The sequence below is a fragment of the Macrobrachium rosenbergii genome, chromosome 17 (genome assembly GCF_040412425.1).
Source record: "Macrobrachium rosenbergii isolate ZJJX-2024 chromosome 17, ASM4041242v1, whole genome shotgun sequence".
Taxonomy (NCBI): Eukaryota; Metazoa; Arthropoda; class Malacostraca; order Decapoda; family Palaemonidae; genus Macrobrachium; species Macrobrachium rosenbergii.
Window position 1 is genome coordinate 28,863,265 of NC_089757.1, and position 7,500 is coordinate 28,870,764.

General features: G+C 31.8%; 1 protein-coding gene across 5 annotated transcripts in view; it reads right to left on the minus strand.

The window, feature by feature from the left end:
* The window catches only part of LOC136847823 (inactive phospholipase C-like protein 2), a 607,840-nt gene that overhangs the window by 428,733 nt on the left and 171,607 nt on the right, over window positions 1-7,500 (minus strand). The window lies entirely within an intron of this gene.

Genomic DNA, 7,500 nt, shown 5'->3' on the forward strand with positions numbered 1-7,500 from the left:
CCAGACATCGAAGGAAATGCTACAAGAAAAGAAATATATATTTTTTATTTCCTGTAGGGATGTTTGGTGGCCACGCTTTTATTTTGTAGACATGATTGTAAGAAAATCCTGGTATGTCTCAAAAAAAATTATTTTGTACTTTCTAGTGCTTTTTAATAAAAGCGTGTTTAAAAAAAGTCTTTTTTTATTTTTTTTTTTTCATTTTATACTCGTCAGTTTTGACAGAAATTGTAACTAATTTATGACTGCAACTAAAAAAAATTGAATGTGATATCCTATCGAGCCAAAGAAGGTTTGAAAAATCCGTGGAGTTTTTAACTTATTCTACCGAGTCCAAGAAGGTATGAAAAATCCGAAGAGCATCATGCAAATCCTGAGATACTGGGAGAGGTCACTGTTGGGTCACTAGAGGTCACTGCTGACCTGCTAATCATGTAAGGTTGTATTGTCACCGGGATTGAGTAACCATGCAAAATTTCAAGCCCACCGAACAAAGGGGACAGGTCGAAAATTGAGTTACAAGTTTTGACCCAAACAGACAGCCGCATTAGTCTTAGGATGATACAAAGCGGCTGAAGTACACGAAAAATAATTAAAACGCTAATTTTCATAAATATTATTTAACAAATCTTATGGGACCGAATCAGACAATGTAATGAAATGCCACATAAGTATCACCTGCTTTTTATACCTTGTACAATATAAAAAAAAAATTATTTCTTATAAAGAACAAAGAGGAATTAAGAGAACTATCACATTGAAACTTTTTTCAAAAGCAGGAAGATGAAGAAATGTAATCACTTAGGAGGACCAAGTGAGTAAAAAAAAATCCTAATAAGACGGTGTTAAGAGAAAAAAAACGGCAAGAAAACAAATGAAAAATGGGAGGAGAAATAAGAAGACCAGATGAATAAAAACACCCAATAAGACCGCGTTAACAGAAAAAGGAATCATGCAAAAAGTAAATAATAAATGCGAAGAGAAGCAGGAAGACCAGGTGAATAAAAAAAAAAGACCAATAAGACGACGTTAACAGAAAAAGGAACAGGCAAAAAGTAAATAAAAAATGCGAAGAGAAGTAGGAAAACCAAGTGAATAAAAAAAAACCAATAAGACGACGTTAACAGAAAAAGGAACCAGGCAAAACGCAAATGAAAAAGAAATGGAAGGAGAAGTAAAAGGAAATGGCTTGGAAAAGGCACACAGCCAAGAGCTGTGAAAATCCCGGGGTGTCAAAATGACAGCTTTCAAGAGGGAGACAGGAAAAACAGAGCTACTTTTAAGGTGGAGGGACTCAAGAAGAATGGCATAAAAACCCTTGTGACCTCCATTAGAATCCCTAAGGATGAAGAACTCACAAATCTCTAAAAAAAAAAAAAGGGGGGGAAATACTGAATTTAGTGGTAGTACGGAACTGAACGGGGAAACTTCGGAAGTATAAGTTACTGATAGCAGGATGATTATTATTCATAACTAAAATAGGCCCTTAAGAAAGAATCTCGGGCCTTTTGCCAACAATATATCGGAAATATTAGATTATTAATAGCAGCATATTCAATATTTATAAATGAAAAAGGCCCTCATGGGAGGGTCTTGGGCCTTTTGCCAACAATGTATTCACCGAGTTTAGTATCTTAATTTATCAAACTAGCGACTGACATTGAAATAAAGTTGAAAACGAAAACTAATTCACCATAAATGACACTAAAGTTTCAATACAATCGTTGAGAACGTGAACAATTCTTTGAAATAAATTCATTAACATCGCAATACAGTGATCATACTGAATGTACATTCTGATTTTATGGAGGTGAATTCAAAGCCATTTCATAGGTTTTATAGACTTTGGGAATACGGAATGTGTAGTACCCTTTATTCGTGTCTAATAAAAAAAATATTAATAAAAGGTTACTGAAGCTCGTATTATCCGGTTATTAAAGCACAATACAGAGATAGACTTTTCAATATCAGGATAATCTCAACTGATGGCATTAATAGTTGTGACATTATCTCAATAGTAACATCGAGTCATAAAGATTAGTTTTGAGATTACAATGAGAGCTGATTAAGGACCATTTTAGCTTTATTACAACAATGAAAAAGTTGTACATACAAATATATATATATATATATATATATATATATATATATATATATATATATATATATATATATATGCGTGTGTGTGTATATTCTAATAATAATAATAATAATAATAATAATAATAATAATAATAATAAAACTCCCATTGTCATAGTTGCTAAAAATTATAGATAAATAAAATGTATAGAAACAAAATAAGTTTCATAATATTACGGCCACGATTACCTAGCTCAAAAGTGATCAAGAGAGCGCACTTGAAAGTTAAACAGATACTATCTACCTTGGCCTTTTTACGTCTTTGAAAACTACTCTTTGAACGCGACCACGGTCTGGATGCCGTTAGATAACATTCATAACGTTAAACACGCTATGAATTATAAATTACTCTACTCATGCTACCCCTTTACTCTAACTTCTGATATAGGGGCGCGATATCCTCTGGTCCAGGTCTTCTAGTGGGTATAAGGCCAGCACTGGGCCCCAGGCCAAAGGGCGGCCCGTAAAAGTGATAAGGTGTTAAAGGGAATGAGAGGCTCGGTGTGGACCCCTGGATTATTTCCAACAATCGAGACGAAACTGCTCAAGTGCACCACTGCCTGAAGCTTCATATACATATATAAGAATTTGCATATATATTAATTATAAATTATAATTAAATATTTATAAAACGGTTATTGACCAAGGTGAATTACACATTAAATGGTAGTAATGAAGACTTCGCATGAATATAAATATACAATGGACCTATTCAATAGCTTAAATTTGTATACAAAATCAATGTAAACTATGTTAAAATCCGAGGATGAAACTCATTTTATGAAGCATTACATTTTCCTTAACCACAAATCAGTCCTTAGTTAAAGTCACCAATTGAATGAAAAAGGCTTTTGATGTTGCCGCAAATGCTTACTCAAGTGAATAATACTATAGAAATTCCGGGCCCAAAATACATCGTTAATAATAATAATAATAATAATAATAATAATAATAATAATAATAATAATAATAATACTAATAAAACTGCAACAAAAGTAATAACTCAAGAATAAGTATGAAAAAAAAGACTACGAAAATCAAATGTCATTATAACCTAAGAAATAACAGTCATAAGCCTTACAAAGTGCTATTAATAACTATAGCCAGGTCTTAACAGTCAAGCTCACTTAAGAATATCTTAAAACCATCTTACGCGCAAAATGAAAAAAAAAAAAAAAAAAAAAAAAAAATCCGACTTAATAGCCAAGGACAAGAGTGCAAACACTCCTCCTTGTATTTCAGTAACCGAATCTGGGTTCAAACTCGTTATTACCGAAGCACCCAAAAGTGTTTGACAAAAGCAGCAAGAAAAAGAAAAAAAGAAATCTCCGAACTGACTACAGTTTGAGTCCCGAAACACAGTCGTCGACTGTGACTTGGTGAGAGTTTCACGTTTTATTCTCTGATAGGGGCTTTGTAAATTCCGAAGGAAATCATTATTCACTTCTTATCCCTGATAGGTACGTTGTAAATTCATTATATATGTTAACTTCTTATTCCTTTGTCACATTTGCAGCTTTTGTTTGGAGCTTTCATATAACGATGCTTACCATTCTCGTTATCAATAATGATGCATTTCAGTGTCTTACCATTTCCGTAACTCATCAATTTGAATTATTCGTGAGAACTTGTACCTCAATTTCCACCGATTCAAAGGTGTCCATTCTCTCTCTCTCTCTCTCTCTCTCTCTCTCTCTCTCTCTCTCTCTCTCTCTCTCTCTCTCTCTCTCTCTAATTTCCACCGATTCAAAGGTGTGCATGATAGCCTTACGAAGATCTCTCTCTCTCTCTCTCTCTCTCTCTCTCTCCGTTTGCATTACACAGACGCTTTTGCTGCATACGAGAGTGTGCTTGTTTAAAAATGAAAGGCAAAACTAGTGTATTCCAGGGCAGTTGTAAGGCGTCTGCGATTTTACATTGTTGCAGTCACGTAGGCTTTTGTTCAATTTCACCTTGAGCAAAGCACTGATTCATTGTCACCAAATTTAATCAGACAGTGACCAGGCGGAAATACTCTGTACGCATATACAAATAAAGAAATAAGAAATTATTTTATATATATATATATATATATATATATATATATATATATATATATATATATACACATACATATATATAAATATAGAGAATCTACTGGCCATTTTTTTTACCAGATATATATTATAGGTACTTGTTATAGCAACAATGACGTCCCAGCTTCTCGATGTCTTCACACTTTCTGGATACGCTTGTCAGTGCAAAGCCTAAGATCCAAATGAAGAAACAAGTGAGGAAATTCTGACTTCAGTGACAGGATTCGAACCCGCTGCCAATATGTCACTGTAGCTGTTACAAATACTTCATATGTATGTATGTATGTATGTATGTATGTATGTATGTATGTATGTATGTATGTATGTATGTATGTATATATATATATATATATATATATATATATATATATATATATATATATATATATATATATATATATATATATATATATATATATATATATATATATATATATATATATATATATATATATATATATATACACGAGTATATACATACATGCCTGTGTCTGTGTGTGCGCGTGTGTGTGTGATATAAAATTCAGGCTTATTCTAAAGAACTGTACTTCTTGCTCGAGAGATTCAAAAGTTCAAGATCAATCCATTTCATGGATTTCTAGTTATGACCTTTCATTGAAATTGCAAAAAAAAAAAAAAAAAAAAAAATTCAGGAATTTATTCGGCATCGAGATTCTTAATCAAATTTGAAATGTCTGAAGTATCTTAGAGTTTTAAGAATAAGCAACCAAAAAACGTCGGGGGCAAAGATGTCAAGGCTATTGAATTCCTGCAACGTAGTCAGAGGGAGATTATGTATTCGGATGCGTCTGCCGGGCCAAAATATATCTAAAAAAAAATCCCCCCAAAAAAAGTTACCGACGGATTTCAAATAGATTTCGTGGAGCGGTAGGCTATGTGCCAGCCAAGAGTTGATTAGATTTTGAGATTGATTTGGTTGCTGCTCCAAGATTTTTTTTTTCCCAACATTTTTTTTATCTAACGTTGACGAGGTATACGCCTTGTGAGATTCCTACCTTTACAATAAAAAAAAATCAAGAGATGATAGGTGACGTACTTACACGTTAATTCTGATACGAGTGTGTGTATGTGTGTGTAGCTTTTGAGTCACACAACGCGTGATGCCATACATAGTAAAAAAGGCTAACCAGATAAAATTATATCCTTATGTCATGGTCCTCAACCTTCTTGCTTTCACCACCTGATACGCCTTTCATGTCACAGGCAGCACAACAAGATTTATGATCATGATGAAAGGTTCGAAGTACGTATGGCCTCCACTTCAGTCTCGGCAACTACGAGAAAAGTGAATCGAGGGGTTCTCAAATCATGAAAAACTCCCCTACATCTAGACTCAGGAAGTACAAGAAAGAGAAGGTCACATTATTTAAGTAAATAGTATGAACTACGAATACTAAACTTCCTACCCAATGAACTTGTCCTGAAATTCAAGTCAATTCCCCCAAGCACCATTCCTATTTATTTCGTCACATCTTTGTAAGCTGTTATGCATATAACGTGTATTTTAAATTTCAAAAATACACCCTATTACATTAACTTTTCTATGAACTACCAAATCGACACCAATAACAGCGGATTTCATTACTGTTAAAAATCGAAGAAAAACATGAAATATTTTCAGCACATAAATTTTTTATTGGAGGCTTCACAATAAAATAGAAGAGTTGAGATACAAGAGATCATTAAAAAAAATGAGAGAATTCGAGTTAAATGAGTTCATTAAGTCGCATATCCCAACAGTCTGAATAGTCTAGCACATTGACTTGCAAATGCTCCTTCTTCTCTCTCTCTCTCTCTCTCTCTCTCTCTCTCTCTCTCTCTCTCTCTCTCTCAAGCAGCTATTAATATACTAATGAAATTAGGATGTATTTAAAAGAATTATTATTATCCCTTATACACAAATATAAATATATATAATATACAGTATATGTGTATATATACATATGTATACATACATATAAAATATGTATATATATATATATATATATATATATATATATATATATATATATATGTAGAGAGAGAGAGAGAGAGACTACAATACTAAGCCGTAAAGGGAAGAGGCTTTAGGAATACAAAAAAATAAAACAGTGCCACTACGTTATTTTAACTGCTGAATCAGGGAAAATAATTATATGTGTAACAACCTATGTTGATATCTATGTATATATAAACAAGTTTTATATATATATATATATATATATATATATATATATATATATAGTATATATATATATATATATATATATATATATATATATATATATATATATATATATATAATCTGTATATATTATAAATTATATATGTAATATATGTACATATATATGTGTGTGTATATATATATATTTACATATATACACACACACACACACACATATATATATATATATATATATATATATATATATATATATATATATATATATATATATAAAATATATATAGATCGATGAGAGGATTTCTGTTCGCTGAAGTCGCTGGAGGTGGAATAATCATTTGAGACATGACAGTAAGCTAGTCTTTACGTTGAGGATTTCAGACTTAATACATGTCTGGTTTAAAATATAAAATCAGTTTAGATTACAATTGTTTTAAATGACATGCAATACATTCTCATTTGTGTCGCTGGTCGTGTATATATATATACTGTATATATATATATAAATATATATACAGTATATTTATATATATTTATATATATATACATATAATATATGCAACACACATATATATAATACATTATATATATATATATATATATATATATATATATATATATACATAACATCCACCGCAGACTGAACTCTAAACCTATTCAATATTTCCTTGTAGGGTCTGTCAAGTGAATACATTACTTCTGTTCACAATATTTTCAAACTATTTATTTTCAAATATGAAGAACATGACTTCCTGCATCGCGTAACTGGAAATTTTAATAATTTACCATCGTTCATATAAGGTTTTTATTCGTAAAAATTTCAATTGTGAATAATATCATGATGGGGGCTGGATTCTTGAAATGGTACCAAGAGGTGCCAATAAACAAGAGACACGATTAGAAAATACTCGTAAAAGCATGAGTTTTGAACCTGAGAAACAAATCCACAGTTGTGTTTGGGTACAAATACATGTAAAAATAGATTCCCGAAAGCTCATAACCGTGGATTTGTTTCTCAAAGAGACGTGATTTCCAGCCACCAACGAGTGCACGGCCCCACCAACTTGCACCGGTCAAGTGTGGATTTTTGGTTTCCAGCGGCCT